This window comes from Notechis scutatus, chromosome 3, assembly GCF_049901735.1.
Source record: "Notechis scutatus isolate UNSWTSFEM ecotype Mainland chromosome 3, rNotScu1.2, whole genome shotgun sequence".
NCBI lineage: Eukaryota > Metazoa > Chordata > Lepidosauria > Squamata > Elapidae > Notechis > Notechis scutatus.
The window spans coordinates 68750911-68771673 of NC_142011.1; the positions used below are offsets into that span (position 1 = coordinate 68750911).

Consider the following 20763-nt stretch of genomic DNA (forward strand, 5'->3'; position numbering starts at 1 on the left):
GGTGTCAAACTCGATTTCATTGAGGGCTGCATCAAGATTGGGTTTGGCTCGGGGGGTGGCGGCCAGGGTGTGTGTGGCCAGCTCCATGTCACTCATCAAGGCTCCATTTTTGGCCGCAACGGACTCCTGCAGTCCTTTGCCAGCAAAAACAGAGCATGCGGCCTCCTCGGGCTCCATTTTTGCTGGCAGGGGGTTGCAGGAGGCCATCGTGGCTGAAAACAGAGCCCGGGCAGACTGTGCGCAGCCCTCCATTTTCACTGCTAGAGGCACCGCTGGCCAGATCTAAGTTTGACCTTGAGTTTGACAACCCTGGCCTATGGGATGACACATCTTTTGTTATTGGTCAAGGAAAGAATTTGCCATCCCAAGTTTTTTTGGGTCAGCTGAGAAATTGAAACTTGAATATGGAGATGATGATTACAGAAAATATGTCCATTTAATGATTTCACATAGAATGTATACTTAAGCATTAACTTTGACATTTAGGTTTTGTGTTACTGTTATTGTGTAACATCAGTAAGTTGATCTTCTCTGCTATAACCCTATTTAGACTTTTTTCTCTGCCTCAGCTTGTCCAGCTAAGCTGTTTTGGGATCTTAAGGACACAAATTGTATTGCAGATTCATATTCAGCTTGTTATAATTTAAAGACTCTTTCTCTTCCCATATCTATTTTTGTGTACTATTCATATTCATGTGGACCATTTAATATTGTTTTGATTGCAACCATAAATAAAAAACATTACATTAAAGAGGAAAAATGTTGAAAAAATAATTTCTAAATTGTTATTACTTTGTACTGACAGCCTTTGAGAATAATTAACTAAATCAGTGTGATGTCATGGAATGTTCTATTGTTTGAAATATGAAGCAGATTGCTGTTTACCTTCTATGCAAAAAAGAAATATTGTCATTATGAGTAGGGATCATAAAACATCACAGAGGGAAGGCTAATGATTGGAAAGAAGTCTACAGAGATTTTCTTTAAAAAAAAAATTAAAAACCCATTTTGTGTTTAATGAATTCTGATTTACATGGCCATTCCTGAACTACAAGTTATCTTTATTTCTTAAGATTCCTAACATATCAGCATCGGGACAATTCCATCTTATATTATGACTCATTAATCTCAGCCACAAATAATTTAGGAAACCTAGGCATTCCTAGGCTTATGAAGGCAACTAAGATAATCATGACATTATAGGCATATATGACATTTAGGACTTTTTGGTTTAGATAGAGCAAACAAGGAAAGGTTATTCTCCCTTTCCCAAATACTAGAACTAGAGGTTGCCAAGTGAAATTAAATCCTGGAAGAATCAGGACAGACTAAGGATGAACATTTCACACAATGCCTAATCAAATTTTGGAATTTCCTACCACAAAATGAGATTTGTGACAAGCAATAATCACTGTTTTTTTTTTTTAAAGACCATTCAAGATGTTTCATAGAAAGCATGCTAGGAAAATGGCATTGCTTCCCTTCCTCTTTTTCTGTAAATTTGAGCATTAGTTTAGTCAATATGCAAAAGGAGAATACTTAATTCATGCAAATTTCAAAACTTATGAAAAACGGAGGAAGTTTTTCATAGCATAATTTAAATGTTATTATCCATTTCCAAGGGAAATATCTGATTTCATACAATTTAAGGGGTTCTACCATCATAAGATTGGGTTTATAGATAGAATAGCAATAGCACTTCGACTTATATACCACTTCATAGTGCTTTACAGCATTCTCTAAGCTGTTTGCAGAATCAGCATATTGCTTCCAACTATGTGGGTCCTTATTTTACCAACCAGACTGAATCAACCTTGAGTCAGTCAGGATTGAATTCCTGGCAATGAGCAGCCAGCCTACAATACTGCATTTTGCTACAACAGAATGGAATAATTAAAAGTGGCATATTCATTTCTTGTCCAAACCTAGCCCCAATGAGATAATTAATGTTTTGGTGGAGGGTGGGGGTGGGCCTCACAAATTTATTATTTTAGAATGTCACAGCACCATGAGGTTTGAGAACCTAATTTTTAAATTTAATTTTGAGTATCAAGGTGATTTTCCTTTCCCAGTAGAGAATGAATGTGTCAGAAAAGTATGTGTCAAAATATTTGCCAGCAATCGATGTCAAGCTGAGGATGAATGGATATTCTCATGAGATGATTGATATTAACTTTTAGATGATGTTTGTTCAATGAATAATAATTTCTGCCTCAGATAAGAAGCCATGCTTAATTAAGTAGCGCACTGAGTGACAACAGTTAAAACTGATTCTCCATCTCATTTCCTGTAATGAGATTATTTTTTAAAGACCCTGGGGTCATAAAGAGGTTAGTAGCACTTTGTGATCATCTGTCCCTCTTAAAATGGTCAATGTTTTAATAAGTGAAATATTTGAAAGCGGCCACTGATTTTTTGCATTCAGGAGACCCGAGAAGCAAATAAGAGAACAGAAACTGTTGTATCATTAGAAACATATTGTATAGTTAAAGATCCAGACCTGGAAAAGCCAAATAGGTAAATATTACTGGTTTTCAGGCAAGCTTAGCCTAGCCTGAAAATTCATTGCCATGATAAGAATGTTGAGATTACATAGTAAATCTGTCATGAAAATATATATGTAATTTGCATCTGGCAGGATGGCTAAGCCAGACATTTCAACACACAAAGTCACCAGAATACAATTTTGATTTATTTATTTTGATTTAGACTTTCTTCCTTTTCTGTCCAGTGGATTCAGTGGCTTGCTATGTTCATTCGAGCTTTGTTGCTTTTCTATGCAATGATTTATTTATTTTGGCTTTGATGGCTACTGTCTGCTAGCCTCCACATCCCCTCCCGCTTCCAAATATTATCTACAGATCATTCCTATGAGATAATTAGCCTCTGGAGAAGATGTGTGTCAAGGAGCCAAAGAGTTCAGTGACATTTTCAGCCAAGATGGGATGCATGCTCTGAAGGCAGCCATTTTCTGAGTAGCACCTATAACATTTTCTCAGAATTCCAAATAAATTCCGAGACACCCCAACACATTGAACAGGTCTCAATATAAGCAAGAAGGAAGCATGACCACTGAATTAAACAAGAAGAGTGTATTGTCTAAATTAGTGAATTCTGTATTAATAACAAGGTTTACAGGCTGTAGAGCAGAAGTGAGCAAAGTAGTTAGACTTCTGTAACCAAAGATAGATCCAGAGACAACATCGAAATGCCAAGGGTTATTAGGCATGTACGATATGCACATAAGCCATGGGTGGTCCAAATGCAACCATTTGCAAATCCAAGAAATTGACAAACATAAGCAAAGATTTATGTTTTTGTTTTATTTATTTGTATCCCACCTTTATTATTTTTACAAATAAATTCAAGGAGGCGAACATATCCAACATACCTTCCTCTTCCTATTTTTCCCACAACAACCCTGTAAGTGACTGTCCCAAATCAATCTTCCAGTTTTTTTACACAGACAAGGATTAGGGCCTGAGCAAAATGAGTTAGAAATTAGGATTCTTTTTGTAAATCCATCTTGTTTAATAGTAAGATCATGATGAGTTGTATAATCTCAGTCGTAATTGATCCATTAAGGCATAATTTTGCCTCATCTTCCATATTCTGACAAATATCTGAAAAGAGGGATTGGGAGTAATGAAGAAGAAAGGGACAAGATTTCCATACTCCTACTTACACATTCTTAAGATAACAATAATTTTATTACGATTAACACTGGCCAGGCTATCTTTTTGATTGATTTCATTATGTATTCATTTTTCAGTGTAAGTAGGAAGGTTACCAGTTTTATTATGACTTAAAAACAGTGCTATGGATAACACTTCTCTTTTCCTGGCTGGGTGGGCATCTCATGTTTTGATCTAACTTGTTAACCATACGGTTGTTGATTTTTAAATGTCCCTACATAGATGCATCCTCATAAACTATTCTTTTTCAAAGTAGGGACCATGGCATAAAAAAGTTCTAAAAATATTAAATGAAACAAATTAAGGAACAAAACAACAAAGTGCTATTTCACTAGATTTTCTTAGACATCAACAGCACTCACTGTATTTCTCATCAGCATCTGTGTGCTGAGATCATCAAAAAAGATGGTGGCTCTGCAATTGAAGCTTCAGCTTATTCTAACACATTTATTCTAATAAAGAAGAAGGGGCTTTGACTGCACAACTGATTTGTCCCATGCTGATACCTATCAATGTTTCTTATAATGTCTGTTTTTGCAAACCATCTTGTATCCATAGTACCAATTAATACCCTAAGTCTCTTCTTGACTATTTTTTTTTTAACCTAATAACTGGACCTGCTTAATTTTTAAAATATTACTAATTCAATTTTTTTTCCATTTTTACATCCTAAAGTCAATCTTTCCATTGTGAAATGGGTATATGATCCATGTCTCTTTAAAACTTGTGTTGGATCAGTGTTTAAAACAAAGGAGATTAAATCCTGGTGGGGGGAGACAGATCTACTGTTTTCATACATTGCAGAAAGGAATGTAACTTCAGTCAAATTAAGTTGGTATCTTAAGGATTTTACTTTTTATTTTGCATAAGCGAGTCAGCACCAATTCATTTATTAGGATGCTTCCTTTGTCAACAATCCAGATAAAATGGTTCAAGGAGAGACTGAGCCTTGAATCCATAAATGTTTATGTTTATAACATAAATTCATGTTTATGGGTAAGTATAGATAACACATTATTTAGATGTCGATCATTCACATACTATATCTTCAGTGGCCATTTTATAGTTTTATTTGGATAGCTTTCTTAAAAAGTTGGAGAGCTTGAAAACATAACATTTCTATGGGAATATTTTCCTCAACAAACTGATTAGTTTTAAAAACCACTCTAGCTCTGCAAGCATTAGCAATAAGTTGCATACAGACAATACAATTTACTCAAAGGAACTCAGGAGAAATTCATGTGATGTTCCCCTCTTTTATATCTTTGATCTTTCAGCCCCCCGATTCTTCCAGTCATTTCAGTGGATCTGTCTTAAAATAAATATTTTGAGTCTACGTTTAGATTTGCTTTTAGAAGGCAGGAGTTTATTTTTTCTATCTCTCTCTCGCCAAGACATTTAATTTGTCTTTGCTCACTATTTATTTTCATACCAGAGTCTTGTGCTTTGTGTGGCAAATTTTATTATGGCTGCATATTTTCATGCTAAAAATAGAAGGAAATGAAAATAGAATGAAAAAAAAAGTAGTATGTCATCTGCAGACATAGTTATTGATAGATGCTCTTGGGAAATTAAAAGCCAGAATGCTAAGCCTGAGACTGATCAGATGAAATTTATATTTTTAATATAAACTACTTTATGCACACATTGCAGTTAGCATTTGTTGAGCCCTACAATTTAGCTCAAGATTCTACATTCATTAACTTTCAGTTAAATTCAATCATGACTAAACTGTAAAAACTGCAATGTGCTGTAAAGTACTTGCTGAGAAATAAATTTCACTAAAGATAGAGGGAGTTCTTTCTTAATATCCATAGGACTGCATTGTCAAGTGGCAAGCATAGTTTTTCTAGAGAAAAATGTAAGTTATTGTACGGACTGAGTAACATTCTATAACAGGGGTGTCAAACTCACGTAGTCATAGCGTTGTCACGTGTTGTATCGTGACTTTTCCCCCCTTCGCTCAACTGGGTGTGGGCATGGCCAGCATGTGATGCATCCGGCCCATGGGCTGCGAGTTTGACAACCCTGTTCTATAGTATGCACCATTGAGGAATCTGGTGCTGACAACTTTCTCAGTGATGCAAAAGCCCTTTTCACTGATTACATTTTAACCAGAGTTTACAAAATCTTAACTAAGTTTTGCAAAAGCTTCACGGTAGACATTGCAAATTCACTATGCCCCATTTCTTGAATGCAAGTTAGTTTTAGTAACTTCCTCAAATGGCAAGATTGGCAATCGCTTATTGGTTTGGCCAAACTTGCTGCAGACATTTCTGTAGATCATACCTTCAGATATTTGTTCCTAGGAGGAGTTCTTTTCATTCATATGTGATTTGCTATATAGACTGTCACCCCAAAAATGTGAAGAAATTATTCAAGCCCCCAAAATGCATTCATTCAGAAGACTTTCCCCTATAATATACTTAATGAAAAAGTCAATTTCAAAGTTCAAGTGAAATGCCTAATTTGTAAGCCACATTAGAATAGAATAGAATAGAATAGAATAGAATAGAATAGAATAGAATAGAATAGAATAGAATACTTTATTGGCCAAGTGCGATTGGACACACAAGGAATTTGTATTGGAATAAATACTCTCAGTATACATAAAGAAAAGATACATTTGTTAAGAATCAAGAATCATAACGTACAACACTTAATGATAGTCATAGGGTACAATCAACAATCAAATCATACTAGGAAACAGTCAATATAAATCGTAAGGATAACTTCTGGTTTGAGCTTCTTCAACGACAGACCGAAACCTCGTCTCTGCGAGGGTTCGATCCATGCTCGCCGCTGGAGCGCCCTGAGCTGGCTGGTTTTGGGGCTAAGCCACCCCGTAGAGGTGGTGAAGAGGGAGGAGACTGCCAGCAGGGTTGAGGAGAGCCGTATCTCTCCTCCCCAGCTGGCCATTACTCCCTTTCCCGAAGGCGGTTGTAGCAGTGGTCAGAAATGGCCACCACAAAGAACTCGACCGAAAAAGAATGTGCAGGAGGAAGATAAGAAGAGAAAGTTTTGGTTGACCGGGTCAAACAGCAAAAGCAACAAATAAGGTATCCTGGAATTGAAACTGTTAAAAAACAATAACATTGTTCCCTAAGAAGTTTTTTAAGCTGCGAAGGAGAAAGAAAAGGGAAAAGATTTGGTTTTCTCCTTTTCCTATACTGACAGCTAAGAGACTTAAGCAAGAAATTGGAAAAAAAATCCACTTTGACATCAATAGGCATTTAATGCTGAAAATAAAAAGTCAAAGGGATAATAAAGATTTCTGGATAATTAAAAGCTTTTGAAAACAGGAAAGGAGAGAAAAAGAATAAAAGGGTAGGATCTGGAAGGGAGGAAACTGCTTGGAATTAAAAAAGAACTCACAGCAAAATCTCAACAAGACTTCCAAAAGATACATTCTAACTGAAATATCACAACAAAAACTCCAGGAAGAGAAAGTCGAAAAAGAAATAAGAAGATATAACTCAGGACTATCTGGATTACTTGATGATTTCTGGATTCTTGGTTATTGTTTTGAATGACTAAAATCAATCAGGTGGTTGTTTAAAACTTTTTAAAACGGCTCCACTTTTAGAAGAACTGAAAATGGAACTTAAAAAGTACAAAGAAGATGCACACGAAGGGAGAGGTTCTTTTGGCTTCATATTTCAGTTTTTAGAAATGGAGATTTGGAATTATGAGAAACAACAAGAAATGCCTGCAGAACAAGAAGATTGCGACAAAGAAGAAGCCATCTTTAATGAACAAGTAATCTTAGATGGGGGGAAAAAAGGAAAGGGGGGGAAAGAGAATGGAAAGTTTAAGATTGGGAAAAACAACGCCAAAAAATATAGAGTGAAAAATAAGTATAAAATCAGAAAGCAACAGAAGAGGGAAATGCAGAAGAGAGAATTAGAAGTAGAGACAAGGGGGTAAAAAAGGGAGGGAGTAGATGAGAGGGAAGAAAGAAAGGAAAAGAAGTTATAAAGGACAGAAGCAAAATATAGAGAAACAGGGCCTATTTAGAGATAATGGGTGAAAACTTAATGGAAAAAGGGATCCTGCAAAGGTACATAAGATAGTATTGTTATATTAGAAACAGAAATAATTTTAGAAAATATGAAACAATGTATGATTAAAATGTCTGATAAAATAGCTATTGTAATTCAGTGGAATGCTTGTCAATAAATATATGTAACAAAAGGTATATAATGATTTATAAAACATATGTGAAGAGAAATAAGGGAAAAATTAATTATGGAGATTATATGTGTTTTTAAGAAAGTATGATATTTAATTGAAAAGAAGTGTTAAAGATGTGATTATTAATGATAGAACTGAACTGGAATGGAATGAGGGTTTATAATTACATATATTTATAATCTTTCTTTTTAATCTTTTTTTCTTTTTATAATCTTTTTTTTAAAAAGAATATAGTGTATATTATAAGAATGTGCCAAGCAGAATTCAATTGGAAGTTATGTATTATGTATTATATTGAAGGTCATAACCTTGAGGTATATATTGAAGTTTAAATAAGAGTTGAATGGATATAATTAAAAGATATAAAGGTGTCATACTCCAATTAGTAACTACACGAGAAAATTTGTTTAATGAGAAAAGATAATATGAAATTGAAACAGAACAGACAAAAGTATAAATATAATGATTTGAATTGAGATGAGATAATCAAAATAAAATTGAGAAAATTAAAAGAGGGGAAAAACTATATAGAAAATGTAAAATAGTATAAGATATGGAATAGAATACAAAAAGGAGCATGAAATTGAGTTTTGTGTCTGTATAAAGAAGTTCAACCCGGGACCATGCTATTTTCAAAAAAGATGTTTTACTTGTATTTTGTGTGTGAAAACCCAAATAAAACTTTATTAATATATATATATCATAAGGATACAAGTGACAAAGTTACAGTCCTACAATCACAAGTGGGAGGAGATGGGTGATAAGGAGTGATGTGAAGATTAACAGTAATAGTAGTGTATACTTTGTAATAGTTGAGCAGTGTTGAGGAAATTATTTGTTTAGCAGAGTGATGGCTTTTGGGGGAAAAACTGTTCTTGTGTCTAGTTGTTCTGGTGTGCAGTGCTCTATAGCATTGTTTTGAGGGAAGGAGTTGAAACAGTTTATGTCCGGGATGTGAGGGGCCTGTAAATATTTTCACAGCCCTCTTTTTGACTCGTGCAGTATACAGGTCCTTGATTGAAGGCAGGTTGGTAGTAATTTTTTTTTCTGTAGTCCTAATTATCCTCTGTGTCTGTCCTGTTGGGTTGCAGAACTAAACCAGACAGTTATAGAGGTGATAGACTCAATAATTCCTCTGTAGAATTGGATCAGCAGCTCCTTGGGCAGTTTGAGCTTTCTGAGTTGGTGCAGAAAGAACATTCTTTGTTGTGCTTTTTTGATGACGTTTTTGATGTTAGGTGTCCATTTTAGGTCATGTGATATCGTAGAACCTAGAAATTTGAAGGTCTCTACTGTTGATACGGTGTTGTCTAGTATTGTAAGAGGTAGTAGTATGGGAGGGTTTCTTCTAAAGTCTACCACCATTTCTACGGTTTTGAGTGTGTTCAGTTCCAGATTGTTCCGGTTACACCACGAGGCAAGTTGTATAACCTGTCTGTATGCAGATTCATCATGAGACCAATCGCTGTTGTGTCATCAGCAAACTTCAGTATTTTAACAGATTGATCATTTGAGATGCAGTCACTGGTATATAGGGAGAAGAGAAGTGGAGAAAACCTTGAGAAAACCTGTGGAGAAAACCGGTGCTGATTATACAGGTATCGGATGTGATTCTGCCTAGCTTCACCTGCTGCTTCCTGTCTGACAGGATGGTATTGAATGCTGAACTGAAGTCTGTAGGTATTTGGAGATTCAAGGTGTTGTAGAATGTAAAGCAGAGCCATGTTAACTGCATCGTCTGGCGATCTATTTGCCAGGTATGCAAACTGCATGGGATCTAACAGCAGATCCGTGATGGTTTTCAGGTGGGACAGCACAAGCCTTTCAAAGATTTTCATAACTACAGATGTTACAGCAACTGGTCTGTAGTCATTCAGTTCCTTGATGGAGGGCTTCTTTGGCACTGGGATGATGGTAGAATGTTTGAAGCAGGAAGGAACATAGCACATCTCTAGTGATCTATTGAAGATTTGGGTGAAGATGGGGGCCAACTGGTCAGCACAGAGTTTTAAGCAAGAAGCAGTTATCTTGTCTGGCCCTGGTGCTTTTCCTGGCTTTTGTCTGTGTAAAAGATCTTGCACTTCTTTTTCTGTGATCACCAGAGGTTGTGAACCCAATGGATTGGGGCCAGTTGTAGGAGGCTTGACTGTTGTTGGTGTGTTTGAGGTGTGGGTTGTGGAGATAGGTGGCTGTAGTTTCTTTTCAAACCTGCAATAAAACACATTCAGGTGATCTGCTAGTTGTTGATTTCCTTCTGCCTGGGAAGGAGGTTTGCTGAAGCCAGTGATGTTTTTAAGAGTTTTCCACATGTGTGCTGGTTCATTTGTTGAGAACTGATTCCTTAACTTTTCAGAGTAGCTTCTTTTTGCTGCTCTGATCTCTCTTGTTAATATGTTTCTGGCCTGGTTGTATAGCATTCAGTCACCTTTTCTGTAGGCTTCCTCTTTGGAACGATGTAGCTGCTTAGGTTTAGCTGTGAACCAAGGTTTATTGTTACTATATCTTTGCAGGTTCCTTGTTGGTTCACATAAGTCTTCCAGAAGCTGACGTATGATGTTACAGTATCTGTGAGCTCATCTAGGTCTGCAGAGGCATCTTCAAAAACATTCCAATCAGTGCAATCAAGGCAGGCCTGGAGTTTCAGCTTTGCCTCATCCGACCAAGTCTTCACTGATTTAATTCTTGGTTTCATGGTTTTAAGTCTTTGTCTGTAGGCAGGTACAAGGTGAATCATGCAGTGGTCAGAGTGTCCCACAGCTGCTCCTGGTAAAGACCTATAAGCATCTTTTACTGTTGTGTAGCAGTGGTCAAAAGTATTTTTGCCTCTGGTGGGACAATTTACATGCTGGAAATATTTTGGGAGCTCTTTCCTTAAATTTGCTTGATTGAAATCTCCTAAAATGATGGGAAGGGAACCTGGATGTTTGGCTTCAGCCTCCATAATTTGATCAGCAAGGGTTCGTAATGCCTTGTTTACACAGGTTTGTGGAAGAACATACACAGCTATTAGGAGAAATGAGGAGAACTCATGTGGAGAGTAAAATTGCTTGTAGCTGATGTGTAAAGACTCTAAGTTTTCATCACAGAACTTATATATTATAGTTATATCCTGAGACCAGCTATTATTGATATATAAACATAATCTTCCACCCTTTGTTTTACCTGATGTCTCTTCAATTCTGTCTGATCTAAATGTCTGAAATCCTGGGATGTATATGGTGTTGTCCCCGTGAATTTGTGGATTAAGATTAATTAGGTGAATGTTCTGCTCATATGTATTTACTCTTATGTAAGAAGTGATAATTTGAGATTCATAATGATACCGATCAGTACGACCAAGTTTGAGAAACAGTGCAATAGATTATAGTGCAAATCAAATGCAAATCCTACAAAAGGAACACAATTAAACAGTAATCAGCACTAACATATTTGAGACATCCACCCTTCAATGAATCTATAGGAAGAGTAATAATGTTGCAATAATAATTGTATTATTATTTTTCCTTTACTAGCAAGCTGTTCCATTAGCTTCCTTTAGATAAGAGGTCATTTTAAAGGGCTCACTTTGCAACATTTGCTCCACTTACAGTGGGTGGAAACAGGTGTCTTTGGCAGGCAGCACAGCTGCTGATTCTGTATGATTCTCAGACAACAGCTGTTGCTGTGGAATCTTCAAGACCACATTTCAGTTTAGCTAACTCCAGCTGTCTCTTCTCTAACTTCAGGCTGAAATTTACGTTGCTCCCTCACACTGCCTGCGGAACATTAGAGTAAAATTCCAATTCTGCATGGGGATTTTCTATCTAAAGAGCCATCGGCAGATACTAAGGTTGTCATACATCTGGTTACACTCGTAGGATATTTCAGCTAGGAAGTCAATCCTCACATCATACTACCTTCTTCTCTCAGAGGAGGTCTGGATACTCCATGGCAACCTAAATGGCTTACAGCTGCCCGTTCCAAAAAAAAGAAAAACAGACTTGCTAACAGCAGTTGAGAACATGTCAAAGGATACATGGCCATGATGGTTTTTTTCCTTCTTTCAGGCTAGACTCTTTTTTTTTTAAGTGTGAAATATTTACAAAGCTGTTTGGCAAACTCTTGGAAATGACTCGTTCAAAGTAGACTTTCTGCAGACAGCCAAATTCTTTTCCGTTGGTCATCAAATTGTAATTTCTTGAACCCCTTGAGATATGCACACCTTCCTATTACTTAAATAATTTTTCTGTGTTGTACTTTACGAAGACATAAGAACTACCATAGGTGGTTTGGATAAAGGCCAATAAGCTGTCACTGAAAAGATGGCAGTACTGTGAGTTACGTTCTTCTTGGGTTTGCAAAATCATTATAAGAACTGTTTGGATAAGACTACACATAATTGAAAGAACCAGTGCATAGTTTGGGTGGGAGTCCTTTGATATCTAGCTTTGTCTGGGGCCTCCATATGGGTGTGGGGCCTTAAAGATGAATGGCAAATACTGCAGTCTATTTTTAAAGAGTCATTATGGGGATTCCTAGATGTATCATATTCTGTTCTGTGTTTAAAAACTGGCTCTTTTCCAAAAAATATGTAAGCCTGGGCCCTCATTTTTTCCCCTAGATTTGTTTCCATTATACAGGAGCCCTTTTACTTTTCACTGTTACTGTGAAATCCTTCCATAATTCATGGTTGCCAATTGTAAATAAAATTATGGAAATGGTATTCCCCTTTGAATTACTCTGCCTAGAAGGAAAAGAACAAAATAAATCCTTCTCCAACGTCTTAGGATATTGAGCACCATAATCTACTATCTTTGGCTTAGAGAATGTATTCTTCCCTCTATGGTGATATATATTTTCCTTTGAAAAAAAATGTGTATCTTCATTTATCCTTCACAAGTTTAAGATTTTCTTCTTAAGGCTAATTTTGACAGGTCCTGTTGATTAAAAAAGCTCACCTTGTGGGACCCAGGAAGGGCATCTACTCTGTTACAATTCCTGGCCAATGTAATGACCTCTTCCCAGATATCCATAAGGATCTCAATCTTACATTGTTCAGAAAGCTATAGATCTAATCGTTCCCTCAGGCCTTGGTATAGTTGCTGTGTCCTCTGTTTGTCCTGTGGCTGTTTTATTCTGCTTTATTTTGCTCTTCCAGATAGTTGCATATATGATTGGAGATATCAGATATGAGATGAGATATACTCCCCTCACATACACACATACATATTGAATCTTAATTATAAGCTGCCCAGAGTCTTTTGGAAATCAGGTGGCCAAAAGATAAATAAAATAAAATATTCACTACATGCCTTGCAGAAAAGAGATTTTCAAAGTACCAATTAGACCAATCAGCCTAATATCAATACCCGGGAAGATACTGGAAAAAATATTTAAAAATCAGATTTGTGAACATCTAGAAATAAATAAAGTTATAACTACTGGTACTAGCACAGGTTTGTTAAAATCAGGTAATGCTAAACCAATCTTATTTCATTCTTTGACAAAGTGACTAAATTAGTAGGCCAGCGAAATGCTATAGACGTAGTATATTTAGACTTCAGCAAAGCATTGACAAAGTAGACCACAACCTACTTCTTAGTAAGCTAGAAAAATGTGGGATTGACAGCATCACCACCAGATGGATTTGTAGCTGGCTGACAAACAATACTCAACAAGTAGTCCTTAACGGTACCACATCAACATGGAGGGAAGTAAGCAGTGGGGTACCATAAGGTTCCTTCTTAGGCCCAGTACTCTTCAATATCTTCATAAATGACTTAGATGAGGTAATAGAAGGAGAACTCATCAAATTTGCAGATGACATTAAACTGGCCGGAACAGCCAACACCCCAGAGGACAAGCTCGGGATCCAAAAAGATTTTGACAGACTTGAACAATGGGCCCTAAAAATTAAATTTAATGTGGAGAAAAGCAAAATTTTACACCTGGGCAGAAAAAAAACCCAAAGGTACAAGTACAGATTAGGTGAAACCTGGCTCCAAAACAGTAATTATGAGAGGGACCTTGAAGCCTTAGTGGACAGTCGCTTAAACATGAGTCAGCAGTGTGCAGCAGCAACCAAATAAAGCTAATACAATGCTCGGTTGTATAAACAGAGGCGTAGAACCAAAATCATGTGAAATATTAGTACCATGTTATAAAGCCTTGGTAAGACCACACCTGGAATACTGCATTCAGTTTGGGTCACATTACAAAAAAGACATTGAGACTTTGGAAAAAGTGCAAAGAAGAGCAACTAAGAAGTCCTGGAGACTAAAACATATGAAGAATGGTTGGAGGATTTGGGTTTGGCTAGTCTAGAGAAAAGGACAAGGAGAGACATGATAGCAGTATTCCATTATTTGAGAGGCTGCCACAAAGCGGGGGTCAATTTATACCCAATTGTGTCTACCGTCCCTGTCCTATTATCCCCATTTATTCGTACCTATTTCCTGTGTTCTTACTCATGTTTATACTTATACCTATTATCCTGTAAGTGATTAACAAAATCAATAATAATAATAATAATAATAATAATAATAATAATAATAATAATAATAATAATAATAATAATAAATCGCATTAACGTCAGTAGTGATGAAATGCTTCGAAAGACTGGTTCTCCAACACCCTAGGACATGCCTCCCACCAGACTTTGACAAACATCAGTTTGCCTACAGGGGGAACAGGTCGACAGACGACGCCATAGCTACTGCCTTACATTCTGTAGAGAGCCATCTGGAGAAACCAGGAAACTAGGTCAGGATCTTTTCATTGACTACAGCTCGGCCTTCAGTACTATCTGTGGTGGTCTCCCATGGAAAGAATGAGACACAAACGTGTGTACTCGGGATGGAAGCCCAGAATAATTTTCAGTGCTCCCTTTTTATTGAGAATTTTGTACATAGTAAGCATTCACATTGTGGATTACAATAATTAAATATAGTACATAGAATTGTTTATACTTTTCTGAGCTGATTAATTGTTTCTGGTGTTTGCTTTTAATTTCCTTGCTTTATCTCGGTGACCTTTAGGCAGACATGTATGTATAAGGTCTTAGACTAATCATTACCCAATACTCAAGTCAAAGTTTATTCCCACATCTCCCCTGTTTTAGTTTTTTGATTATCGCGGATGCCTCGGTAGCTTTTCGCCATCTGCAACAACAGTTCTCCTTCCGTAGGCTTCACCCGACACATTCCTAAAAGTCCAGGGAGACATTGGATACAACAGCATACACAAAGAGAAAGTATAAAAAGCAATATCACTCCAGCGATTAGGTGACGAATCCATGAACCATCTGGCAACCAGGACCAAAGTGCAGACCTCACGTCCAGTCCCTCATCCTCCAATTGTAATGGATTCTCATTCAGGGTTTGTTCCATATCCTGTATAGTAGCTGTAATGTTTGGAGAATAATCAGAGATATACATGCAACAATGCGTATGAATCACAGCGCAAACTCCCCCTTGTGCTGCCAAAATAGTGTCCACCGCATATCTGGTTTGCAGGACAAAGTCAAGGATTTTTCCTTGCTCTTCTTCAAGCAGCTTTAGCATTTTAATGGTGTCTTTAAACATAGTAACTGTCCAATTGTTTAAACGATGTAAATCTCTATAGTTCATCATGACTCCTAAAGGAGGAATAACTCCCCTTGATATCTGTGTCCAGTAGTCATGAGTCAAAACAGAGTTTACTTCGGTTGCGGAACGCGCATTGCGGATATGAGCAGTCCCCAAAGATTTTTGAATGAAATGAGATGGGATTACTTTCCCAAAGGTGCAGACCCCTTTCCATCATGCTGGCATGCGATCATAGGCCATCCGTCCACACAGCAACCATAGATTTGCTCCCAGGAGATGACCAACCGTATTTGGTTCAGCATAGATTAATTGTGCAAAGGATTCCATTAACATAGCCAAATAAGTGGACGGTGGTGCGTATTTCCTATTCGCACATTTGTACAACTGGTTTTCTCTCGTGGTGGGACAACATGTGGCAGGAATATATGGACACCTATTTTCATTGATCAAAGATGTGATATCATATCGAGAAATGTTATGTACAAAGTAAATGAGATTTTTAGTTTTCATATCATTCGAATAAAACCGACTTCCATTGCTAATAACAATTGTTTTGTTGCAAAACGGATATGTCCCCAAGTAAGTCATATTTTCTACTGTCTCATTGTGGGTCCAGCAGATACCCGCCACCTCTTGGATTCGGTTTCCAAGGTGCAAGGTATTTATGTTACTTGTAGTCCAACTGTTAGACCACATCCCTGAACAACCATAGCATTGTCCCTTATACCAGTCACCTTCAGCCAGAGGTACTGCAACCATTGGAAGCCCTGATGTTTTGTGAGTTGGCATGTGCATACATATCCAACAATCAGTTTTATTATGAAGGTTTGCTAGCTTCTCCCATGTCCTGGATCAACGTGTTTCTTTTCCATTCCCCAAATCCATCCCCTTGCCCCTTTGGCTGATGATAAGGATGCACACAGCGAGCAGGAACCCAAACAACTGTCCCCTCATCTTCAACAGCAGCGTATCCTCTGCCCCAAGTTATCAGCGGGACAGGTCCTCTCCACATTGGATCTGGTAGTCTCCTATACCGAACTTTCGGTCTTGGCGTACCTGCAGAAGGGAGGAAGCAAAATGCCTACTGGCTGCCGTAGCAGCTGTCATGTTTAGAAAATTTAAAGTATATAATGTAATATTAAGAATGTTTTGTATGTAAGGCAAGCCATATCCATCCACTTCCCCCGTTTTTGTTTTTATGTGAAGGAGTGCTTGTTTGAGCATCTGATGAGCTCGTTCCACAATGGCCTGACCAGTGGAATTGTTGGCATTTTGATGAAAATAGCTATGTGAGTCCCACAGAGTAACAGGGGAAAGCGAGAGACAGGACATGGCTGAGGCTGCTGCGTCAGGCACGTCATTCCCTTTCTGCAGCTCCCGGGAAGTGGCTGGTGGCTGCGAATGTGTGCGATATGCAGAAAATGTGTGCGAGAATGAAGACAGCTTTGCAGGGCTAAAAACAAACTCATAAGATTAGCATCAACAGAAGGAGAAAGATAAGCAAATTCAATGTTAAGTATCAATTCATAAACGTAAAGAGAATCTACAATAAGATTTAGCGGTTCTTGTGCAAATTCCTGTAAGGCCAAAATAGCAGCAGCTAATTCAGCCCTTTGTGCTGATTGCTGAGGAGGGGTAATCTCTGTTTTCCATACCCCTTCCTGTCTCCATGCACAAGCACCGTAGGTCTTACCACCGTCCGCATAAACGGTCACTCCCTCAATTGGCTGCTTAGCAATAACTGAATTAAAATTTACAGATATGTTTCGAAGCAACTGGAAACGAGGGTCACTGGGGGTGTGGCAAGAAATCTTCCTGGCCAATTTTCAAGAGCAATTTGCAATTCAATGGATTGACTATACCAAGTTTCCCACAAAGTGAGGGAGATAGGTAAAAATAACTGAACTAGATCTATGCCATATAAATGCATACTGCGATTTGGCCTTTGATGATTAACTCACTATAAAGCATAGCCATAGTAGAAACTGTTTTTCTGGGAGTGTTTTGCAAATGCAACCATTCAATGATATAAACCTGCGCTTCATGTAATTGAAATAAAGCTGCAGTAGGCAAGGCTGGGGTTTGTATAAAGCTATAAGCTTTTCTTTTGGAAGTGGCCATTGGTCAATCCAAACTGGCTGAGAGGTTAACAATTGTAATTTTTCCATTATCCAATAACAATTTTTGTGCGAAATTGTGACAGCAAATCTCTACCCCACAAGTTTATGTGCAAGGGCAACACAAGAGGTTGAATCCTTGCAGTCTCACCAGTTTCTCTATGCAATGCCTTCAACCAATGTACACTACTTCTTGCAAACTGCATACCACCCACTCCACGAACAGCCGGAGAGTCCTCAAGCGCCCATTCATTTGGCCATTCCTTTTGGCGTATCACAGAGACATCTGCTCCGGAATCTATAAGGCCAGAAAATGATTTTTCTTGAATTTCAATTGTCATTTTTTGGTTGGTCTGTAGGCAAATTTTTTGTCAGCGCTAGCAATTCTGCAGCAACTAGAGAACTGGCCATTTCAGTGGACCCAAAACCGCCAGTTCGTGGGATCCCAATTAAAGGATTCATAGGAATGTATGGAAGCAATAATAACTGGGCAATAGAGTCACCGGCCATTAATGATGTAGGAGTATCAGTGTACAATTGTATCTTAATAACCCCTCTATAATCTTGATCAATAACTCCTGGAATAACAAAAAAAACCTTTTTCTGATGCAGAAGACCTGGGAAGTACCAATCCCACTGTTTTTTCTGGCAATGGCCCATGCAAATGAGTGTCCTCAATGTACACTTGATTAGGAAAAGTCACATCAATTGAGTTCAACATTTTTAAACTCAAACCTGCACTCCTAGTAATTGCAGGCGATGCTTTTGTGACAGCCTTGGGAGCGGGGCTAGCTGCACGCCCCAAATTTAGTTTCCCGGATTTTGGTTCTGATCAGAGCGACATTGATTTGCCCAATGAAACCCTTTTTGCATTTTGGACAGACCGATTTCGGCGAACGTCCCTATTTTTGGTTTTGTTAAATGCCATTCCCCTCCCCCAGGGGCACGGCACTGGGCTTTAAAATGGCCAGGTTTCCCACAATTAAAACAATTCCCTGTAGGTTTCATCCTTTTTGTAATGCCATAGCCAAAGTCTCCATGTTGTAAGCCTGAGAACCCACCACTGCACATGCCTTTAACAGATCAGCCAGAGTAACCTCACCTCTAGCCACCAAAGGCTGTAAGATATGCTTGCAGTCAGTGTTTGCATTTTCAACTGCTAATCTCAGCAAAAGTTCCTTTGCTGCTTCCTCATTAGAGATTTGCCTGGTAATAGCCAATTGTAGCCTTTCCACAAAATCGTTGTAAGACTCAGATGCTGTTTGCTTAATTTGAGAAAAAGACTGTGCTGGGGTTCCCACATCCTGGATGCAGGACAATGCCCCAAGGACAGCTGCCATAACCACTGGAAATACGTGATCAGGCAAATTAGCAGCTTGATCAGCAGTGGATTCAAACAAGCCTGCCCCATAGATTTGGTCTGGCGTATACAGCCCCCTGAATTCCTTCCCTAGTGATAGCTTCTCTTTGATATTCTGAATCAAAAACCACATACTGAGTAGAACTCAATATCATTCTCATTAAATCTTTCCAGTCATTAGGAATCATGCGTGAGGTAGCCAAACTTGTCAGGAGCCCCTTTGTAAAAGGACTTTGAATACCATAATCTTTAACTGCTTTTTTAATTTCCCTAAGAACAGCTAAAGGAATCGGAACCCATTCAGTTTGCAGATTACCTTGAGCATTTATTTGCCTATTAACTGGAAACAAATTCATCTGGGGAATCTCGTCAGGCTCTAATTTCCCTTCATTGAAAGCCTGATGCATCATTGCTTGAACTTTTCCCATTTTTGGTTGGATTTTCTCATCCACTGGAGTAGGCGCTGTTGGGGGTGAGGAAACATACTCCAGTTTTGGGGTAGGAGGGTGCAACACAACTCCTTTATAAGGAGGAGGTTCTACTAAAGTTTTTAAAAGAGGTTGTTGCTGGGTTTCTAAAGCAGTCATAACAACCTTCCAATATATCAAAATTTCAGCTGTTGCCCGTGGCTCTTCATGAAGGATAGTTCCAATTCTCCTCCACGTGTCTAACTTTAAAGATCCCTTCTCTGGATACCAGGGACATTGTCTGCCAGATCTCTTGCAGCAGCTCTTTCACATTACCTTTTGAAAGAACTATTTGCTCCCCCCAGAGGGTTTAAAGATAAAGAAGTTTGTCCTGACTAACTTCAGCAGCTCACTAACATGCCGTTCCTGTGGCTGAGAAAGTTTTCCCCCCATGTTCCCTGAAAAAATCCTATTGTCCAGCAATAGTTAAGTACGTACTTTACCTATTCCAGGCGAGGAAACACGGAGGTCCGGACACGTACCACCTGCAGTGGATCACGTCGGGGTCACCACTTGTGGTGGTCTCCCATGGAAAGAATGAGACACAAACGTGTGTACTCGAGATGGAAGCCCAGAATAATTTTCAGTGCTCCCTTTTTATTGAGAATTTTGTACATAGTAAGCATTCACATTGTGGATTACAATAATTAAATATAGTACATAGAATTGTTTATACTTGTCTGAGCTGCTTAATTGTTTCTCGTGTTTGCTTTTAATTTCCTTGCTTTATCTCGGTGACCTTTAGGCAGACATGTATGTATAAGGTCTTAGACTAATCATTACCCAATACTCAAGTCAAAGTTTATTCCCACAACTATCCTGCCGAGCATCCTTATCGAAAAGCTGACTGACTTGGATTTTTCCCTCTTCCATCTGCGACTGGATCAAAGACTTTCTGAGGAACCGACCACAAACAGTGAGGGCTGGGTCTGTTGCATCCACCTCCCTGAAGTTTAGCATTGGCTCCCCACATGGCTGTGTGTTCAGTCACTACCTGTACTCACTGTACACACATGACTGTGTATCATCTGACCCATCCACTGTGATCATTAAATTTGCAGATGATACTACTTTATTGGGTCTCATTACAGGTGGAGACAAAATAGCGTACATGGGGAGAGGTTCAAAAATTATCCTCGTGGTGCCTAGAAAACAACCTGCACCTAAACATCAGCAAGACAAAGGAGATGGTGTTAGACTTCCGGAAGAAGAGAGAGGAACCTGCCCCACTTTACATCGAGGGGGGCTGTGTGGAGAGAGTTTCCTCCTTTAAATTCCTGGGAATGTACCTCAGCGAAGATCTTACCTGGAAAATCAACACAACCCAGATGGCCAGAAAGGCCCAACAGAGACTCCATTTCCTTA

At 38.3% G+C, this 20763-nt stretch overlaps 1 pseudogene; it reads right to left on the reverse strand.

Moving 5' to 3' along the window:
* Nucleotides 1–13539: 13539 nt before the first annotated feature.
* On the reverse strand, nt 13540–16815 carry LOC148131227 (uncharacterized; annotated as a pseudogene).
* Between the last annotated feature and the right edge of the window lie 3948 nt (nt 16816–20763).